Below are 11,152 nucleotides of genomic sequence, written 5' to 3'. Positions count from 1 at the left end.
TTTACCTAATAGGTTTGTAGGAAAAGAGAGCCTAAATTTTGCATTTTATTAATATTACAGTAACAAAACAAGACAATAAATAACCTATAGAAGCTCCACAGTTTAACATGAAGAGAGTGTTGTTTCATTCATTTTACCCAATTTTACCGTAAAAACTTGATAAGCACTATTGAGCGTGTTTGAAAACATGAAATTGTACCAAAGTCTGCCGCTTTACCAACTGAGCTAATGGGATGAGACACGCATTTGCAGGTTTACTTGTTCGTATATAACTATGTGTATTGGTGATTTGCTCAAAACCCGTTACACTTTTGTGGATGGGCTCTTCATGTTTGCATGTTTTATAAGTGCTCAATAGTAAGCACATGCTAACTATCAAGTTTTTATGGTAGTCTAAAAATCACTAAAACAGAATTTTATAAATAGAAATCATATCTTATGGCTTTCATATAAGCAGTAGTACTGTAGAATTATTAATGTGGCAGGTACTTAATTTCGTGATTGGCTCATGTAACTACACTGCAAAAACAAGTGTTTATATTTAAACACCATATTGTGTTTATCAGAGCAACACTTAATAAACATAATTCTTGTTAATGGTCTAACACTAATGTTAATTTTTCTAACACTAATGTTCATAAATTAACACTTGGTGTTATATTACAAACATTAGTGTTTGTAATATAACACCAAGTGTTAAATTATGAACATTAGTGTTAGACCATAAACAGGAATTATGTGTTTATTAAGTGTTGCTCTGATAAACACAATATGGTGTTTAAATATAAACACTTGTTTTTGCAGTGTATACTCATGTATAATCATTACTTTAATGTGTGCATATTTAAATTTCTGATTCAATAAATTCTGGGCTACATAAAATTTGTGAAATCACATACCATGCAGTATGCTGAAAAAAGTATAATTAATTGGAAATATGCACACATTAAAGTAATGATTATACACGCAGTATACACTGCAAAAACAAGTGTTTATATTTAAACACCATATTGTGTTTATCAGAGCAACACTTAATAAACATAATTCTTGTTAATGGTCTAACACTAATGTTAATTTTTCTAACACTAATGTTCATAAATTAACACTTGGTGTTATATTACAAACATTAGTGTTTGTAATATAACACCAAGTGTTAATTTATGAACATTAGTGTTAGACCATTAACATGAATTATGTGTTTATTAAGTGTTGCTCTGATAAACACAATATGGTGTTTAAATATAAACACTTGTTTTTGCAGTGTATACTGCGTGTATAATCATTACTTTAATGTGTGCATATTTAAATTTCTGATTCAATAAATTCTGGGCTACATAAAATTTGTGAAATCACATACCATGCAGTATGCTGAAAAAAGTATAATTAATTGGAAATACATGTACAGTATCTGATAATACATTATTATTTGAATGTTCAGTGCTGCAAAAAGTGAAATACAAAAAAATTCACTTTTGGTTTAACTCCACTTTGATATAACACAACAGATAACTCATGTATACTTGATCATAGTAATAAGTCAGTGCTTCAAATACATTCAAAAATGTTTTGTCATTCTTTCACGAGTATACAAATATTGAATGCCTCAGCGTGCAATGTTTAAAAAATATAGCACAATGTCAAATTTTGATGTTCGGCGCAGGCCAACACACTGTAAAGCACCATAGTTTTGCCGTAAAACTGTTATAAGGTGTGGATGCTTGTTTATTATTATTTATGTTTAAAAAACACATTTGATTAGGCCTTAGCCTAATACTTTATGATCTCATATTTTTTTATTTTAAGTTGCTGGGTTTCATAATTTTAATGAATTTGGTGTTGTTACTTCTATAGTGTCAAACAGGAAATAGGTAAAAAAAATGAAAAGTGATTATGTTCAAAACTGACCTTGTTTGATAATATGAGATATGAATTTAAAAGGTTCACACTATTCAGAAAACTCCCACACATCTACGATTCCAAAAAAATCAATTTAGTGCAACAAATAGATGTATACAAAATAAAATTTTCTTAAGAAATTTGAAAACAATATCATATGGTAGGCCTATGGTATGACAATTTCAAGTGGAAAAGTGAATATGAAACTTTAATAAGTTCAAACAATTCAGCACACCTTTGAGACATTATATAATGATTTCAAGGAGTCAATTTACATTTGAGCTGACAACATTAGAACACCAATGTTTTTTGAAAATTATTAAACTTAGTTCTCTGGGTTAATAGGATGAAAAAATTTTAATCTTTCCCCAGAGCAGGCCAATGCACATAAACGTTGAAAAAAACCAGTGCATCCGGCCGGATTCGAACCAGCGACCTTCATATTACTAGCATGACGCTCTAACCAATTGAGCTATAGAGGCATGTAGGGGAAGAGCGGAAGATATAAATCTATAGGTATTAGGTTCGAATGATGTTCGTCGCATTCCTACCCATTGTCAAGGGTGCAAAACTGTATATTTGGCTAATGAAGGAATCACACCACTTTCTCATGGTTATAACGTCATCGTTCATTCAAAACACCATTTTTCCAAAAGTTTATGATATATTCTACCCTAGAACCAGCAATTTTTTTGGTAGTTGAGCGGCTCGATTTTTCGCAGTGGTGCCTTGAACATGATGTAAACCATACCAAAGCCAACATCTCAATGCCTCTATGATGTGACATCATTTGGTGCATGGAACTAAAAAACCTTCCTAAAATGTCAGAAGCGTAATATTTTTTATATTATTTTATGCCTGGATGATAAGAAAAACATCCACAGAGCACAACTATCACCAAAAAATGGGCACATCAGCCTTCATTTCAAACTTTTTTTCCATTAAAGTGCACCTGGTATGGTCAGCGAATAAAAACACTGGTTGTTATTTCTTCAGTCAGATAGGGTTGGACCCGATTTAGTGGTGTGATCTCTTAAGGAAGCAAATATTTTATTAAGAAGATCAGTTTACATGATCTTCAACCTTTCTGAACATATCTTGACCATTGAAAGTGAAATAATTCCAGTTTAAGTATGATGCTGACTCAAATTAATGCATCATGTGCATGGCTATCTATGTGCTATCTACTGAAGATAGCAGCATTAAGATATAATAATCAGACAAGGGCTAATTTTTTGCTTCTCAACATTTCAGATGTTTTTAATTGAGTCACATGACACATAAAGTTGAAACAAAATAATGTTAATATATCCAGATCTATTGTTAAGTAGGCAACGCCATGTACAAGTGCAGCCTGAACCCCAACATCCCTTTTTAAAAGCTCTTCTTGTTTGAGTTTTTCTTGATTAATCTTACTTGTAAATAGTCAAAAATGCTTGAGGGTCCATGATGCCATAGTGATCACACACCTGAACAAAAACAAAATGAAATCAGGCAGATTACTGCATCCTAATAGGCCTAGCAAAACTTAGCCATATCTCAGAGTTGGTTATACGGCCTAGACAAAACCCAAATTTGTCAGTTTATAGGCCTTTCTTGTGCAAGAAGAATGTTCTTGATTAGCTGATTAATATTAATTGCAAGTACTTTAGCATGATCAAGTTCCAGTATATGAATTTTTCAAGTAAGCTTAAATTTTCTACAATTCAGTTTATAAGCCATTTTGGACGACACTTTCCAAATCCCACAGCCCCCCTGTAATGTCAATTTAGCAGAAAACTTACCCACAAACAGAAAAAAAATCACTAAAACCATGTGCATTGCACATTGTGCAATCTGATTAAAAGGTACCCAAGAAATCATCATTTTCTCATTGTACGTCATCGTTCATTCAAAACACCATTTTTCCAAAAGTTTATGATATATTCTACCCTAGAACCAGCATTTTTTTGGTAGTTGAGCGGCTCGATTTTTCGCAGTGGTGCCTTGAACATGATGTAAACCATACCAAAGCCAACATCTCAACACCTCTATGATGTGACGTCATTTGGTGCATGGTACTAAAAAACCTTCCTAAAATGTCAGAAGTGTAATATTTTTTATTATTTTATGCTTGGATGATAAGAAAAACATCCACAGAGCACAACTATCACCAAAAAATGGGCACATCAGCCTTCATTTCAAACTTTTTCCATTAAAATGCACCTGGTATGGTCAGCGAATAAAAACACTGGTTGTTATTTCTTCAGTCAGATAGGGTTGGACCCGATTTAGTGGTGGGATCTCTTAAAGTTGATTCTTAGTATCCCGTCACCTGCCTGCATTACCTTTTCAATTTGACCAAAACTTTCATTATTTTCATAAAAAAGTAAATTATCTGAAAATTGAGATGGAAATAATCAAAATTGAAACTCTCAAAATGTCTGACATCCCCCGCTGATCATAATCAGCAATTTTTCTTTGTAGTAGGGGTAGAGGATGTGGTAAATAATGGAAATTTAAGGATTACCTCGTCATGTTTCTAGTGATTACAAAAATTGCAAAACAAATTCAAATCTTTTCTCAATATGTTGCAAAATGTCTGTAATGATGATCTAAACATTAATACCTGTTTTGAGATGGTCTTTCATCAACAATATAGGTAATAGCCATATACTAGTAAATGCAAGTTTTGACAATAATGAAATTTTAATGAATAATGAAATCATGACCTCATATTTCACTGAAAAAAATTTGATGGGGAAACTAATCATTTCATTTCATTAGCCTTATCAAATGATTTCTTTCATACTTGAAGGTTTAAATTATATTGATTTACCCACAAGATGGCTAATGATACTGCCCGGTCCCCGCACTCCGTGCATCCGCGGGTATTCATGCTCGTCAAAAATTTCGCGAAATAAGGGGTGTTTTCAGATGAAGAAACGCGATTCGCGAAACACACAAAAAAGGGGTGTTTTTTCAAACCACGTGTTCGCGAAATTGAAAAAAAAGGGTATTTTCATCGAGCAGCCTACGTGTTGTTGCCAGAAAAGGGCATATTAGAAATATCGTTCGTGAATAGCGAAGATAGGGTATTTTCGAAGGGCAAATAATTGAGAAATCGCTCAAAAAGGGGTGATTTTCCCTAAAAACTTCAGCGAAATGAGATGCAAAAGGGGTGTTTTAAAGTTCACCGACAAGCATGAATACCAGCGGATGCACGGAGTCTTGGGACCGGGTGATACTGTCACTGACAACCTCTATATGCATATAATTATTTTTAGCTCATTTTTCAGTGAATGTTCCACTGTATGGAGTCAGTATTAGCTGGTGAGGAGACTCACTCCATCCACACAACTGTCAGGTGTCAACATAGCTGTTGTTGACTTGACCAGGGCATAAAACTCCCTCAGGTAAAAGACACCAATCTTTTAAGCTTACCTCATCTTTGAAGCTTCCTTCATCACTTACTCTGCTTTGAAGCCTGAAGATGGATCGACATAGCAGTTGGTCAGTCATTTTAAACATCCCTGCATGTTTTGAATAAATTTTGTTTTCTCTTTCATTATATGAATGCAATTTTGAATGCCTGATTTGAAACGTGCAGTTTCAACTGCACACCCGTACCCATACACGTATTGATCCACAACCTAGAATTTACACAGGTAACCGAGAACATGAAATTATTGAGATTTCACATTCACACTTTTATACACAGATCTGATAATTAATCGCCACACTCCTGTGGACATGATATTAGACTCATAAGGAGGGGGGGGATACATGCTAAATTGTTTCTGAAGTATGTAGCATCAAGGACGTCCATGGTCTCGGTGTGGCACGGTGCTACAAGCTTATAAGACATGGACCCAAAATCCACAAGTCACCATAAAAGACACACACATATACCTCAAGCTACTCACATTACAAACACATGCAGGAATGCCTCCATCACCACCCTTTCCAATAGCGTTGCCAGTGCAGGTAGATTTTAGGCCTTTCATATGGCACGCCAGAGCCTGCATATTGCATCGAGTTCTAAAAAACACATCGAGTTTTAAAAACACGTATCGAGTTTAAAAAGAACACACCGAGTTTAAAAAAACCGCATTGAGTTTTGAAAAATACACGTCGAGTTTAAAAAACGCACATCGAGTTTATAAAACACTTCGAGTTAAAAAAAAATGCATCGAGTTATCGGAAGAAAAAAAAACACGTAGAGAAGCGCCACCTAGAGTTTCTGCTAGACCACAAGCTAATAGTGTGGATCATACTACGAGGGTTGACAAACAGAAGGCCTTAACTTGTGAGTTAAGGCCTTCTGTTTGTCAACCTCGACTAGAAGAATATTCTTGACATTGTTCTATAATATTGATTGATAAAAAAAAGACATTTGTTCTACAGTAAGCCAAATAATTAAGGTACCAGTTACGTTCACCCCCTGTATATCCTAAACAAAGGCAGATGTGTCATAATTGGAACCAACAGCCAATAGCTGCATCTTTTAGCTTTCAATTTAAGACCTCATTCGTTGAAATTGTTCAAGAAATAAAGACACGACGATCCAAAAACCCAAGGAAGATGCAAATATAAAAGTTGCAGTTTGCCACATTGCATGTCCTATTGATTTGTACACAAAGCGTTCGCGAACAAGAGAACCAGCGCCGTGCTTTCATTGATTAGCAAGAAAAACTAGCATCGTGCTTTCATTGATTAGAACACAAAAATGCAACTTTTTATTTCGTATCTTCATTAGGTTTTGGATCACCGTTTCTTTCATTCTCAACCAATTTCAACAAATAAGGTCTTAAATCAGACCTAAAGAGTACAGGCATCGGCTGCATGTTTTTATTTTAACACATTTGTCTTTATTTAGGATACACAGGGGTGAACACAACTGCTACCTTAATTCTTTTGCTTACTGTATATAAATGGTCAACTGACACAGGCTACAGAGACATTTCGGGAAACATTTTAATTGCAACAGTCAGTGGCTCAACATGTGTACGGGTTCATATCACTGCAACGATGCGATATGATGGTTTACAGGGATCATAGACTCTAGAAGAGAGTCTATGCAAATCTAGAGTTTCTGTTAGACCATTATATATCTTGGGGTTATGGGGCTTCATTCTACAAACAAAATCAGACAATAACATGAGACTTTCATTATCAATAACTGAGACTACCGGGGATAGGCAGGGGTCTTTCTAACATACTGTGATATATATTTGTATATAGGGGGTGCTTCTTTATACAAACAATATGAAACATTATCTTGAAACAGCCCTATAAAAATAAGGTCTTTTCGCCAGCCCATTCGGGGCTGGTACCTGTTTCAGGTTTGGGGTCAGTTTACTCAAGAGATTATATTTTAGTGGTATTGGAATGATTTTTTTTACTTTTGTGGTTAAATTTTTAAAAAATATTTTAATTCGATTTGTTAGGAAAAGTAAGTATGTTTTGCCGTTTCAACGAAGCGTAAAACAGTGAGTATTACCAAAGTTATGTTTGAACTAATTAATTATGACTTTAAAAGTTTAAAGGCCTAAATGTAACAATAATAGTTAATATATATAGCATCATATGGTCAGCAGAAGAAAATCTGACATCACCTATGATGTCATATCAGTGTCCTTGACCGGGGGTCCTTACTCCTTGACCACTGAACAGCGTGATATCATGTTGATAACAGATCTATAGAATCAAAATCTTCATCATATCCCGGATCATATCACAGATTCTCAACAATCTGTGATCATATGGACCATATTGATGTGAAAGTAGTTATCTATCATATCCTGTGTCGTTTTATGGATAAAAATGACTCAAAATGTTATTGATGAAATGGTTGCTATCATAAACATCAGTTTTGTCTTTTCAACGGGAAAAATCCGATGCAAAATAAAGTTTTTAGGGCCTAGCTATAATATGGGCATAATTTATGCATATAGTATTGAACAATGTACCCCATTTGACATGCACTTATAGATAAATAAATTGTCTTACTTTATTAATTTAATAACTTTTTATTATAAATAAAATGACACATAACTATTTGATTCATAAAATTACATTCAACAAAATGATTGAAGAGAAAACACACAAGGCACTAGGCAGACTGTTATAAAATGGAGTATGTAAGATGCCATGTCCATAGCTTCATGAGGAGTTTCCGACTAGCAATCAACATGATCAGCACATTCAGAAAAACACAGTTTAAGAGTGAAGATTGTAGTGAGTAACCAGTCCTTTATAAATGTGCTGGCCACTATCTATTATAATATAGTAGGCTTAAACTATACATTGCGAATTAATTAAGTTATTTTAAAATAAAATGTACATGTAAGTTAACTCAAACCGGCAGTGTATATATCGAAAGCAGTGAAATCGGACATTCCTAAGCGAAGATATTGAGTTCGTAAGTTCTGGTATTACAAAATTGGAAATTGAGATATCGTGGGTAAAAAGCTGAAAAGACAAACAAACCCAACGACAACAACAACAACAACAACAACAAAACAAACAGACCAGAACAATTTGGAGTACATGTAATGAATTAAAAAGAGTTGACATGAGATTAGGAATTAATGTTTTCTGCTGTTTCAGTGTGCATGTTCTCATCGTTGATGGTTTGGTGGACTGTCATGTAGATGTAAGCGTGATCCTAAAATGCCTTTCACATTGACCAAAACTAATTACAAGACCTCTTCTACATTGAGGCTGGCTTTCCTTTTAAAGGGAATTTTTATTACCAACTTTTACCATGAGACTATACCGATACCGGAGACTCAGAGTTCTCATTATCATGAGACCTGGGGGTACATGGGTAGGGGCTTTTCTATCAAACACGTCTTTGTATTTACTGGAAATTTGGAATAAAAAATAGAATTTTGCTCCATTTTTTCAAAATGTTCTACCTGATGAATCCTATTGAATATTATACCCAATGCAATGACCCCCATTTTCATTTTGTTTGTACCCATGACACCCCTCCCCCCCTTTTTTTTTATAATGTTTTGTATGGGCCCCTACTTCGCAATGCCGGTATATCACTTCTGAAGTTGAGTGCATGCCCTCCAGGTGACACTACCGATGGGATTTTAGGGGGGGTCTTTCTTATATGTTTACCCGGGGGTGTCACTCCCATTGTGGCCTGTACACCATCCGAGATAATAAAAACGTGTTAAAAGGGTAGTTTTTTGTGGGTAGGCACGATACGCGCGTATCTTGTTTAGGGTGTCAAAAACATCAAAAATTGGGAAAAAGGGTAGCAAATTTGCAATTGCTAATACGTGAAAATTAAATTTAGGGTATGAAATTTGATGCAAGGAATACAGTCCCTGTTTAGGGTGTGAAAAAAGGCGTGTGTTACCTGTTTAGGGTATCGTTTTAGCCAAGGGTTAAATCCGTGTTTAGGGTGCTTTTCGGATGGTGTACACCCCCGGGTATGTTTAGCATATGCCTGTGGCCTAATCTTGTATCCCGGTGGTATACTGAAGAAAAAAAGTGATCTATTTAAGGGACCATTCGTAAAATTATAACTAAAAATAGCAATTATCTTCATGCACTATTTATATTATCATCCATTTGTGGAAATACTATTTAAAAGAGGAATACATGTACTAGATTCTTTTAATTATACTTCCGGGTATACTTCAACATTCAATGTGGCCACAACACCCACCTACTGACACGTCTACGGCCTTGACCGTAATAATACACCAATATACAAGTGACCATATCCCTGCACAGACTCTGTGTTCTGTGTTGAGTCTATGATCCCTGTAAACCGGCATCATATCGCATCGTTGACATGTTGACTGAGCCACTGACTGTTGCAATTTTAATGTTTCCCCGAATTCCGAAATGTCACTACAGCCTGTAATAACACCAAACATGTCAGTTGACCATTATCATGATTATAGAACAATGTCAAGACTATTTCCCCTATGATCCCCTCTATTAGCCCGTAGTCTAGCAGAAACTCTAGGTGGCGCTTCTCGATGCGATTTCTTTTTCCTCAAAACTCGACGTGTTTTTTTTAAATTTTTTTAAACTGGACGTGTTTTTTAAACTCGACATGTGTTTTCAAAACTCGATGTACGTTTTTTAAACTCGATGTACGTTTTTAAAACTCGATGTGTGTTTTTTAAACTCGATGCGTGTTTTTTTAAACTCGATGCGTTTTGTTTAAACTCGATGCGTTTTGTTTAAACTCGATGCGTTTTGTTTAAACTCGATGTGTTCTTTGAGACTCGATGCAATATGCAGCCTGTGGCGTGCCATACTTTCACTCTTTATTTAAAACCTTGGTCATCAGAGGTGAATATCGGTTAGCTTTAGTAAGAGCTGTAATAGCCACTACCTAGGCCCATAACCAGGAGGGGCGAGGGGGGTGGATGCCCCTAAATTATTTTTGACCCAAAAAGTCCCGTTAAAATAGGAGTTTTTTTTATGTGTTTTTGATCCAAAAAGTGTGCATTAAAAAAAGTCCACTTTTTCAAAGTCTGCCCCTCCAGTCCATTTTGATCAACCCCCAACAAATAAATCCTGGTTATGGGCCTCCCACCATCCACAAGCGCATCGCTGCCTCTGCACATGCTGACTATCTGAAGGAACTAAGCCAAGTTTAGTATATTAAAATGCATGAAAATGTTCAACATAGTATAGAAAAACAAACAACTACACAAAACAACTGAACTTTCCCAAGTTGTTGGTTGTTTGATGTTGTGCTTGTTTGTTGTTTGTTTCATTTGATTGGACAGGGGCCAGAACAGATGTGTTTTCATATGCCCACTCAACATACTCAATGCCCATCGAAACTGGACTTTTTGCAGGTTCACTGAACCAAAATCATAATTTTTTATGCACTATTTCCTAACCTATTGACCATAATTTTTAAATGTAATTTACATGTAAAGTCTAATAATTTGTTGCCACAGTGTAGGTGGATAAGTTTGATAACTCTGGATGAAAAAGTTGGGCCCAAGAGGTAGATAATTTCTGTGTATGTAATTATAGAGGGGTGGAAGAGGTGCAAAATTGTACCAGGGAAGTGCCAGTACAGTAGCCCTAGTGGAATGCATTTCCCTGATTGTATAATAGTGAATGCCTATCCAGAGGTCTGTCCATTTCTTCTGCAGGAACCCTGGTGCAGGAATCCACCGCTGAAGTTGAAATGCACTTATTCCAAGGGTATGAACAGATATTCAATTGTATTGACATATACTACTGTCTCCCAAAACTAATTTAGGGTTCTACTTTTGTATTT

The 11,152-nt window shown here is 35.3% G+C and overlaps 1 non-coding gene across 1 annotated transcript; it reads right to left on the bottom strand.

Moving 5' to 3' along the window:
• Positions 1-2,304: 2,304 nt before the first annotated feature.
• On the bottom strand, positions 2,305-2,378 carry Trnat-agu (transfer RNA threonine (anticodon AGU)). Its single transcript has one exon. It is a non-coding gene; the product is annotated as a tRNA-Thr (tRNA).
• Positions 2,379-11,152: the final 8,774 nt, after the last annotated feature.

Source organism: Amphiura filiformis, chromosome 5 (genome assembly GCF_039555335.1).
Source record: "Amphiura filiformis chromosome 5, Afil_fr2py, whole genome shotgun sequence".
In the NCBI taxonomy this organism is placed as follows: Eukaryota; Metazoa; Echinodermata; class Ophiuroidea; order Amphilepidida; family Amphiuridae; genus Amphiura; species Amphiura filiformis.
The sequence above is the reverse complement of the archived record's forward strand: the minus strand, read 5'-3'. Positions and strand labels throughout refer to the sequence as shown.